This window comes from Myotis davidii, unplaced genomic scaffold (assembly GCF_000327345.1).
Source record: "Myotis davidii unplaced genomic scaffold, ASM32734v1 scaffold187, whole genome shotgun sequence".
Classification (NCBI taxonomy): domain Eukaryota; kingdom Metazoa; phylum Chordata; class Mammalia; order Chiroptera; family Vespertilionidae; genus Myotis; species Myotis davidii.
This window is the reverse complement of record NW_006383018.1, coordinates 6720192-6732458: the sequence shown is the minus strand read 5'-3', so window position 1 is coordinate 6732458 and position 12267 is coordinate 6720192. Positions and strand designations below refer to the sequence as shown.

The following is a 12267-nucleotide window of genomic DNA, read 5'->3' as shown; positions in this document are numbered from 1 at the left end:
CCTGCTGCTGGGGGAGTGGGGAGGGTGATTAATCAATTGATAAAGTGCAACAGCAGTTGAAAAGGGGGAATGATTTCTAGTTGTGTACAACCTGAGATAGCAACATTTGAACAGAGTTTTCAAAATATAGAAATGTAGGAAAGGGGTTTCCAAAAGAAGTGCAAAGAAGTAGATGCTTGGAGGTGGAAAATCAGTGTGTAAATTTTGGCTATGAAATAGTGGTTGCAAAGCAGGTAGTTTGGGGCCTAACATGGAAGGCTTTAGCCAAATGACCAGTTTGGACTTTATCCTTATGTAGATGGGATGTGGATTTTTTTTTTTGTTTGATATGTGTGTGTTTTCTTTCAGATAGGCAGTTTGGAGAAAGTCAACCCAGAAAAATTAATTTGAAGAGATAGAAAGAGAGAGTCAAGGATGCTAATTAGCAATAGGTTAGGTGAAGAGTAAGGGCCTGAGATAGATTATTATTAGGAAAGAAGTGAGGAAAGTGATGGAAGAATAACAAGGGAGCTTTGGCAACTAGTTGGATAATGGAGTGTTGGTAGTAAGATGAAATCAAGTTTGTGATTTTGCACTTGGCATGTCTAATGTATGACAGATGGTGGAGTTCACATTGGATACCCTTGATTCAGTAGTATGGAGGATCAGAATGAGGAAAATGATGAGTATAGGACATGAGGGCTTGGGAAAGATGAGAGTAATGGCTTTGGAGAATTTTTTAAGAGAGAATTCAAAATCGACTAACAAAGGTAACAGAAGTCAACATGACTGTAGTGGAATCATTCTGCCATATATATGTTTTTAAAAATTGTTTCTGAAAGAATTGTTTGAATTTCCTTTTGTTAAAATATAAGAAAAAATTATAAATGGTTATGTAAGTTATTTTGAACTTCTTTTCAGACTCCTGGCACCAAATAACTAAAAAAGGTCACTGGTAATATGGTGCCAACATCATTTATTACTTGCTTTAGGTTGCTGATCTGAAGTTCCGTATTGACATTTTTGGTCCTTGTTAGAGAAAATATAGTAGTGTAGTGATGCTCTGCTAGCTATTGATTTCTGAGCCACTGAATATAGACATTATTCTATAGGTATAGAATAATAGGGTGTAGATATTTTTGTATCACAATAACTTACAAAAGTGACATTTAAAAAAAAGCTCTAACTTATTTTATACAGCTTAAACAGAAACACAAGTAAGTTTATCTCTGACTAGATTTAGTGTGGTTCATCATATTCGTGAGCATAATGATGCTATTTGCAAGTATTGCTGTTCTCTTTTACACTCGTCTGTGATTGTGAGTGTACAATTTACAACTTTTTTGAACATCATCTGTCTGATATTTTTCTTTATACATGCACATTTTCTTTATTTGAAGAAATTTTGTTGTAGATTAGTTTGTTTATATTCAGAGTAGCTTTGCTCTTAAGGAATGAATGATAATTTGATGCTCCTGAAAACTGGTATATTGCATCCCTATTTGGTATAAATTGAATTTTCTCTTTACTTTTCTCCAAAATGGTATCCTTCATACTTTTAAGGAATTTTGGAATGTATGTTGGAGAGTGGGGAGAATAAGTAATCTTAAGGACAGAGAGAGAAAAATCTTTTCCCTCTTTAATGTCAAGGTGATACTTAGATAAAGTATATGGGATCTTTGATAGCTCAGATTTTTGAAATGTAAAGCTAGTCACAGATGTAATTCTCACTGACAAATGTGAACAAAGCCATATTTGGGGGCAAAGTCCTAAATAATTTAGAATTGCTAGAAACTTATGTATTAGGCATCTGTTACTGGTTATTTCTAACTCTGACTTCTTAAAATATGATAATTTTTTTTACCAGTACACATCTGGAGGCCTGCACACTGAAGTCAACACAGATGTCGTTATTTAAACGATTAATCACAATCCTGGCAATGCATTTAGTGTTGAAGATAACATGTATGCTTTATAACTCATCCACATGTTGAAGGAAGGCCTTACCTATGAATCTGGTATCCTCGTTTGATTTTATTGTTTTAACCTTTTAAAAAGGTATTTCTGGGTTTAAGGCTTTAAAATGAAGTGATTAAATCAAATTGCATGATTCTCAGTGTTATGTTATAATTAAAAATTAAAACACAATTCAGTCAGAGATATATTGCAAGAGATGTCAGCCAAATCCTAGAGATAGCAAATAGTCACAGCTTATTTATGTTACATGTTCACTTAGTGGAGTTTACATATAGCTTACATATACTGTAACATATATGCATATGGAGAATTTGTAAGTTTTGAAAATAATATTTAAGGCTCTTATACCCTGTCACTTAAACTTCTTACTTAATATAGTTTAATAATATTCCTAGTTAATAAAGAAAATCTTAAAAGTTTCTACCTAAAATAGATTATAGATTCTGGTTTGTCACTGTGAACACTAAGTTTTTAATGGTACTTTTGTTAAATAATTTAAAATACTTAAGTTGTAGTTCAAACAGTTAATTATTGTCCTGAATTCTTCATCTGTGATGGATGGAAGGATACCATGGCATGGGGCTTCCATGCATCTTACTCCTAGGATAAGACATTAAGGTTAAAAAGTATATTCAGATTTATGTGATGATTAATGAATTTAACTAGCTTTTCCATTTTTGTATACTCGAGTATCATAATTATGAAATACTGTATAATTATACCAAAGAAATATAGAACTATCGTCAAGTCTTTGTGTCTGTGTGTGTGCTCTACCTAAAACCTTGCTCATAATACTGTTTTCCCCTCTTTGATAAGGCATTTTCTTTTTTTTGGGGGGGGGGGGACTTTATTTCTATCTTCTTTCTTTTCCTTTCTTGCCATTAAAGTAGCATTAGGTGGTTGTTAAAGGAGGGAAGAGATCCTTTATCCTTATGCATTAAATGATCATCAGAATTCAACTCAATAAACTATTATACTACTCTTGAAATTAAAAAAAAGACTGTTCAAACTAGTATCTCTGTATTATGTTAAGAGTTTTTACTTTTTCTAGCCTTTTTAGAATTAAGAATTGGGGCTCCTACAAAAAAGTTATGAAATACTTACGTTTCTGCCACTCTGAAGCAGTTGGGTACAAATTAAGTATTTTTTTTAGTCTCTCAAAGTTAAAAGAATTAAAGCTAGCTTGAAGACACGTGAATGTATCAACTAATAACAGTATTGAAATCAATTTTTTTAAATATATTTTATTGATTTTTTACAGACAGGAAGGGAGAGAGACAGAGTCAGAAACATCGATGAGAGAGAAACATCGATCAGCTGCCTCCTGCACATCCCCCACTGGGGATGTGCCCGCAACCCAGGTACATGCCCTTGACCGGAATCGAACCCAGGACCCCTCAGTCCGCAGGCCGACGCCCTATCCACTGAGCCAAACGGGTTTCAGCGAAATCAATATTTTTAATCAAGTCATAATGAGATTAAAAGTTCCTGGGGGGTGGGGGGGCAGGGGTGGTGTGTCTTTATTGTTCTGGAAAGGGTAGGTTTACAAAGTTAGCAGAGATATGTGAAAAAAATATTCTTATTACTTTATATTTCTAACTTGAATCTTTTTACACATTACCATTTCCTTTTTAGAGACCAGTGTAGATGGAAACCATGTAGTGAACAATTTAGGAAGCTGGTTAGTTAGAAGTTGTTCAGGTTACTGTGAGGTTTGGTGTCTTACAACCTTGACACAATTCATCTGTGACTTGAGTTATATCACCCCCTTTACTCAAGAACATATTATCCAGTATTAATGAATTCAGATTATTTTGTGGAACATTAAACTTCATTAGGTAGCTTTATAAAGACTCCTTAAAATATCAGTAAAACAAATACTTAATTTGACAATTTCTATTTCTAGACTTATCCCAAATATATTTAGAGTCTAGGATTTAATATGAAATAATGGTAGAAAAAGTTACTAAATATTTTCTTGTAAGGCAGTCTTCACTTTCTCTATTTTATGGTGGTGGTTTTCAAACAAAGAGGGGTATAATGTACACTGATCTCTAAGGCTTTTTCTGTCTCCAAAATTCTGTAATTTATCCAGTCCTCAGTCTTAACCATTTTATAAAACTTGAAGTCTAAAGCCAAAAACCTTGCTATATTGCAGTTTATTGAAATTGTTTTATGTGACATTTTTACATGGAAGGCCTTAATGTCATTAAAATAAAACAAAATAAGAAAAAAAATCCTAAATTGTCCATTAATACTATTAGGTAGCTCCAGAGCTCTAGATTATAGTAACTGGAGGGAATGTGGAGTAATAGTATTAGTTATTGTTCACTTGCTGTAAAAGGGATAATGGATTTAGTTGTTTCATTACAAGTTCAACATATAGGAATGTAAGTTTCTATAAAAGATACGTTTGAGATTATTTGAAGTGTTTTATTCAGTTTTAAAATTTAAAATTATTTAGTTGATTTTTAATGATATAGTATTACAGAGAATTATATCTATTGTTTGAAATGAGGCTTCTTTGATTTATCTTAGGATATTACCTTTTCTTAATGTTCCTCTCTAGTATTCTTAATATTGCAATTTCTGCCCCATTTATTTTTACCCTATAATAGTTCACTTCTTTCATATTGAGATGTCTGTTTTTTAGAACAAAAAAAGAAAGTTTATATATAATATTATAATATATAATTATAATGTACATAGTAAACAGTTTATTATTTATTGCAATGGCACTATGAGAGTAACAGTACTGTTTAGTCCCTATACCTACTGATTAACTTAGACTTAACTAAGAAACTTTTCTAGTCTATAAAAGTGCAGAAATGTTATTCTCTCAGTTTATCTTTAGCTTTGGGAATAGCTATATCTATTAAATTGGTGTATAGTAACTATCTGATCACTCTTCCTTAGACTGAGGGAAACCCTGAATATAGTTTCCTTTTCTTTAACTTCTTAATCTACTCTTCATTAAAAATATAGTTAATTTCACACACAATAAAATTTTTCAGTTCAAGTTTTAAGGTACTTCTACAAGAAAGGAGAAAATGTAAGAATATATTTAGTTCAGCCAACTTAATTTTGAGATGTAATTAGTACTTACTATTATTGAGTATTACTATTATAAAGGACTTCAGAGAATAGGAATTCAATTTAGGTAATTGCAATATTCCTTCTTTGAGAACAATAATATTACTAGGAGATATAAAAAATATATGCAAGTGAAAATTCACATTTTTTATTAAGAATTTTTACTAATGAATATACATTCACTGCCCTATCCCATGGTTGGCAAACAGCAGCTCTTTGGCCCCTTGAATGTGGCTCTTCCTAAGCCTTAGGAGTACCCTAATTAAGCTAATAACAATGTACCTACCTATATAGTTTAAGTTTAAAAAATTTGGCTCTCAAAAGAAATTTCAATCGTTGTACTGTTGATATTTGGCTCTGTTGACTAATGAGTTTGTCGACCACTGCCCATACAATGATTAAAGTTAGCCATACATTTGACTGTATGTTGTTGCTTCTTAGCAACCTGAAACAGATTGCCTCAGGGAAATTTTTTCATCTTTTTTTAGGCACTGTGGCCTTAAAAGATAGTTTCCACATGGTCTCTCTTAGGGGATCATTGAATGAAGTGATCACATTTCTCAGAAGCAGTCTTAAGTATAATTGAGAATTTTACATAACATTTATAATACATGATATTGTTGATATCTTCTATCGTTAATTATGTACTATTGGCTTTACTGAAACCATCACTAGCCTCTGTTTTCTTCATATGGACAACTCAGGAAGGGAACTTAAGAAGTATAGTTCCTAAGTGGAACTATAGCATTTTATTAAATTTCTACTATGTGCCCAACACCTAGCTGTAGGCATTAGAATTACAAATTTAATAAAATGCCATTCCTACCTGAAGGTGTTGAATAGTATCCACAGGAATAGCAGTGGTTGTTTTAGGCATCTGTAGTGGGTGGATGGGTATATACTGTGTAAGATTGGAGAGGAGGGAACAGAAAGAGGGCCACAGTAATAGTCCATGAAGGGAAAAATTACTCCTCAATTTAACATAGTGGCAGTAAGAATGGGGAGGGGGAGACTAAACTCTGGAGATAGTTAGGAGTTGGAAAGGATAATGACTTTGATAGTTGAAGGAGAAAGAGTAGGTAAGATGCCTCCCGTGATTCTGCTTTGGGGGACCAGGTAAATGGAGATACTTCTATTCTTAAATCATAACAAAGACATACCACATTTTAAAAGTTTTGTTGATACATAATGTAACAAATAAAATACTTATAGTATGTGTCATTGCTGAATAGTTTTAAATCTAAATGTGCATTATAAGAAAAGCCTAACTCATGTTTTGTTATTTAATTATTTTCCTTTTAGGTTTAAATATTCTTAGCCATGTTTCTAATAGGTATCTACTAAGATGAAGTTAATGGTTAGGACATATTTAAGAGAGAATGTAATTCATAATTACTGATTTTGAAGGGGAGGGGTTCAAACAAAAATTTACAAGATCTGATTTAGAGTTCTGTTGTGGTTTCACAACTGTTTGTTATACATATGCTAGGTACTGTTTGAATTTAAGAATACAGAGATAAAATAGAGTTGTTATTCTTGAGCTCAGACACTCATGATTGTACAGCATGTAAGTACTATGATAGAGCTATACACAAAAGAAGGGATCTAATCTCTAAAGGTAAGGAGGAGGAGAAGGGAATATGGAAGGCTTCCAGAGGTAATTTCCAAACCGATTTTTTAAAAACTATTTTCTGACATTTTAATTTGGAAACTTTCAACCCTGAAAAAAGTTTAAAACAGAGGGGATGTGGGACGTGGTGGTGGCGAATTGGGTAAAGGGGTCAGAAGATATAGACTTCCAGTTATAAAATAAATAAGTCATGAGGCTATGATATACAGCAATGATGACTCTAGTCAGTAATGCTGTACTGCATATTTGAAAGGTGCTAAGAGAGTAAATCTTAAAAGTCTTCACAAGAAAAAAAATCTAACTGTATAGTGATGATATTAACTAGTCTTGTGATCATAAATATCAAATAATTATGTTGTACACCTAAAACTAATATAACGTTATATGTTAATTATACCTCATTTAAAAAAGGTATAATGTTTACTTTATTTCTCTCATGTATAGCATATGTGATATATATCAAATATATATTTTGAGAACAATTTGTAAGTAAATTGTCGACAAAGTAACACTTAACTCTTAAATATTTCAGTGTACATGTCTTAAAGAATAAAGACATTCTCCTCTAAAACAATTTTACAATCAAATTTAAGAAAATATTTGGTCTACTTTTTATTATCTGTGCATGAGTTACCTTTTTAATGTTTAGCAGTTTTGAATTTCAGGCTGATATCTTCCTGTTACTCGACTTACCTTAGTGTTATTAGTGCTATGTTTTTTTTTTTAAAAGTTTATACTTAAATTCTTCTTTTTTTTAAATTTTTTATTACAAAGGGTATTACATATGTGTCCATTTTTTCCCCCCGCCCTAGACAGTCCCCTAGCCTCCCCTATCCCCCAGTGTCTTATGTCCATTGGTTATGCTTATATGCATGCATACAAGTCCTTTGGTTGATCTCTTACCCCCCTATCTCCCGCCCCCCAACCCTCCCCGGCCTTCCCGCTGCAGTTTGACAATCTGTTTGAGGCAGCTATGTTTTGAAAGATTGTGAAATAGACCTTATAAAAGTTAGCCCAAGGAGAAATCAGGAAAGTAAATATCCTCCTGAAATTAAAATAAATATTCATGGCAAATATAATTTGTATATTAACTTTTGTTTTAGATTATCTGCAAATTCAAAAATTGAGAGAACATATGTGACAGCATAAATTGAGATTTAAAGAGGAAGATTACCATTTCTCATACTAATATATATGATATTAGATGTTTTGAATTGTTAAGAGTTTTCAGGGCAAAGTTTCTGAAGTTCTTGTATTTATGGAAATAATATATGAGAACTATTTAGACAGTATCTGTTTCTGTTTTCAGACTGGACTGGTTTAGATGAAGATGAAGATGCACATGTCTGGGAGGATAATTGGGATGATGACAATGTAGAGGATGACTTCTCCAATCAGTTACGGTAAACTTTAAGCCAGATTTTTATATAACTTAGTATTAATTGTAAGCACAGAATATGTCATCTACATATGATAATTGAGCTCTTAAAAGATAATTAATCGTTGAAATATGTTTTTGGATTCTGAAAAGTAAGACATTTTGCCTTTATTTCTTGTGTTTCTAAATATGAATACTTTGGGTAAGTGCCTAGAACTTTTGTTCTTTCTAGGCTCTTGGCAAAAGTGGTTAAATAGAAGCATATTTACTGTTTTTTATCCTTGTGGGTTTAATTCTGTTGAAGTTAATTTTCTGCCAATATTGAATAACTCAGTAGAAATTAGAATCATAGAGTGCTAGAACCCACCTTTTCTTCTGGCTATCACCATACTGTTGTCTGAGTCTGTATAGTCATTAATGCTTAATCTCTTCACAATTTTTCACCCAGCTCCCCAATCTCTCTCCCATCTGACAGTTGTCAGTCTGATTTTGTTTGTTAAATTATTTTGTTGATTAGATTCTACATATAAGTGAGATTATAAGGTATTTGTCTTTCTCAGACTGATTTCACTTAGCATAATAATTTCCAGATTTATCCAGACTGTCACAAAAGGAATGATTTTCTTTTTTTTTTTTTTTTTTTACAGCCAAGTAGTATTCCAATGTGTAAATGTACCGTAGTTGTTTTATCCATTCATCTGTTGATGGATACTTCAGCTGTTTCCAGATCTTGGCCATTGTAAATAATGCTTCAATGAGTATAGAGGTTCATTTATTCTTTTGAATTAGTGTTTCGGAATTCTTTGGATATATTCCCAGAAGTGGGATCACTGGGTCAAAAGGTTCCATTTTTAATTTTTTGAGGAAACTCCATTCTGTTTTTCACACGGCTTCACCAGCCTACTACATTCCCAACACATGCCTACAAGGTTGTTCATATGTCACCAGTTCTATTAAATAAAACGTACTGTATTGATGTAAGTGTTCTGTAACCCATTCGTGTGATTATTGAGCACATGAAATGTGGCTAGCGCAGCTAATGAACTACATAAAATGAACTAATTTTACTAAATTGCCATGTATGAGTACTACATTGGGCAGCGTAGCCTCAGATAATATTTATATTTCTGCTTTTAAAACTTGTCTCGATTAACAAGTCTCCAGCAAATATGCTCTTCCTAGCCTTTGTAAAATGCATTGAGGCCTTTAGTGTGGTATTGTAAACCATGGTAAAAAACAACAACATGTTCTTCTATCTTCTGATGTTATTTGGTCCTGATCCCATCTAATTTCGGAGAGGCAGTTTGTACTTTAGAGTCAGTCATATTCCCTGAGTTCTAACTCCAGATCTGTCTTCAGCAACAACCTACCACAACCTTTCCATGTCTCTTTCTCTTTTAGTGTAATTACCTTTAGCAAGTAGAAGTAGAAAGGAAAAAGGATATCTGTGTCTCCAAGTAACTGAAAGTCCTGTTTTTGCTGTTTCTGACATATTTGTTTCTCTGTATATCAGAAGTAAGTAGGATTATCAGATTTTCCTGACCCGCATCACATTTTACATAAAAACTATGTTCTTCATTTACTGTGTAAAATATAGCAACTGGCATATAACTGTAGTTTTTTGGATAGTAAGAGGAGTTCCCAAACCTATTAGTCTTAGTCTTCTTCTATCGTAAAAGGAATGCTGGTTTTGTTTGTTTCTTTGTTTCAAATAGTATGTATTCATTATGTGTGTCTCATTTCTTCTCTTTGCTGGATTTTTCCACTTAACAGGCTCTTGATATTAGTTTTTTTTATATTGTTTTGTGTTTTGTGCTTAATGGCCTTGATTTCTTTTCCTTTTGATTTCTTATATATCCCAAATTTTAGCAAAGAAGTTTTCATGTTCTCTAAGAATTTAGCCAGTAGGGAAACATATCATTATTTCTTTTGTATTTGTAAATAATTTATAAATATAATTGGTTACCACCTCCTGTCAAGAAGTCAGATGGGTTTTTTTGTTTTGTTTTGCCTTTGTTGTTAAAATAAGAGAAAGTAAATATGTACATTAATTGTTTCAGAAAACTATTATTTAAGAAACTTTTTAAATTAATTTAATGTTAAATAGGAAACATGAATGATAGGCATTATAATTTTAAACTTCCTGGGTAGGAGGGCAGAAGAAACATTTTAATTAAATTTAGCAAGGGAAGGGATAGAGTCAGAAACTTGTGCTGATCTTTATACCCCTACTCTAGCATTTTACTAGTCCATACTGCCCTCTACACCTGAGCAGAAGAAAGATGATTCATATGAATAATCTCTGGCCTTAATATTATTCATGGACTTTAGGTTAGTATTTATATTATAAGAAACTGAAATTTTTAGGAAATTGAAGGAGTGTGAGGAAATGAATAATAAATATTATACATCATTCCCACCATGTGCTTTTTACATTGTGTTTACATTGGATAGTATGATAGTGGCTAAGCTAAATTACACTTGAGGACAAAAGTCTTTGTCTTATTAGATGTAATGATGTAGGGCACATTAGTCATACTTTACATTTGTATTATGTTTTATCATGGATTGGCCCTCAAATAATTTTGTGGTGAACTATTATAAAATCAGAATTGTGGCAGGTAAGTTGCTGGTGATATTTAGAATGGTAGTTTAAATAGCTGAAATTCATTAAATGTTGTATATAAGGCTAATCAACTATTGCAGTTGACATTTTCAGAAACTTCAGGTTGAATAAATTATTTAAAATTATAAAAAGTGTCTTTTTAAACTGTGTATTTTTTCCAATATAATTTTTGAGATTTTTTATTCATATTTAAAATTAGGAAATTAAAGTCTTATTTAATAGTTTATAACTTATTTATTATATTTATTTTGCCTACATATAGCTAATGCAGAATAATGCTTACCCTTAAATTTGATTTTTAATTTCTGTCTGCTTAGCTCAATAGATATATGTAAATATGGAAAGCAATCTGTTCATCTCTTATGTGTAAATAACAGTAATACCTATTATGATGATTATGAAATCCCTAAGATTGATATCAATGTCTTGTGTTCTTAACTATATGGTTAATGATTCTTAAAATTTGTTTAAATATTTATTATTATGAACTGGACATTTTATGGTATTTGGAAGGTATTTGGAAGATAGCAGTAAATTTCTTATATTTCTTCCATAAATAGATTATCAGAAAATTAAGGAATATGAAATACTAGTGGGAAATTAAAATTTTACTAGCATTGTGTTGATTCACATCCAGTTTCTTGTATAGATTTATTTCTAGGGACTAAAGGAATTTGGTAGTATTTTTAATTGGTGCCTAAATTTAGCTCATTTTTAATTTATTGTATTATTTCTTAAAACCACCTGTTTCTTTAATCTATCATAAAGAATGTCTAGTGATATTATATTTTTGTGTTTTATTTTAGAGCTGAACTAGAGAAACATGGTTATAAGATGGAGACCTCATAGTATCCAGAAGAAGTATTGAAGCAACCTAAAGTTGAACTATTTACTAAATTCTAGGTCACAGAATCCAGGATGAATAAACTTAAAAAATGTTTATTTCATTACTTGCTTGGCTTTATTTTTGCTTTTGTAACACAAAAAATAAATGTTTTGATCTAATTTTGGTTTGGTTCAGAAGTCTTGATTTTTGCCTAATAACTTTCTCATAGTATTCATGATTTTCCAGGACTTGATTATATAGAGTAAAATTTCCTATTATGATTTTTTGTTTTAATGTTAACTGAGGATCAGAGAGGTTAAAATGAAATGAGGCTAGAATCCATATCCCCAATTCAGTAGTTAAACCACATCAATTAAATATTAGTCTTATTCATAAGGTATTTCTTATAAGTTACTTTTAAACTTAATCTCATCTGTATTTTTAAAGCTTAGACAACATTCACATTTTTAAGATGATTCTTCAAAACCTGTGTTTCAAGATATTAATCATTTTAAATTGCTTAATCTACTTTTCTGTGTGGGAGACTTAATTTGGTTAGTAAATTATTCTTTCTGATAAGACTTAGAATGGGGCTGTTATACAGTTTTTATTAGGAATATTTTCAGACTTGAATGTGTTGCTCTTTAGAAGTGGAATCACTGGTGCTGTTGAATAATTTAAAATGTAAAATTTATTTAACATGATGTAGTATTAACACCAAATAGAAAAGTTGGGCACCGGAAATATAATTTAAGTTA

General features: G+C 31.6%; 1 long non-coding RNA gene across 1 annotated transcript; it reads left to right on the top strand.

The window, feature by feature from the left end:
- The first annotated feature begins 8009 nt into the window (after positions 1 to 8009).
- Positions 8010 to 11633, top strand: LOC107181730. The gene is made up of 3 exons (XR_001512435.1): positions 8010 to 8082; positions 10295 to 10388; positions 11490 to 11633. It is a non-coding gene; the product is annotated as an uncharacterized LOC107181730 (long non-coding RNA).
- Positions 11634 to 12267: the final 634 nt, after the last annotated feature.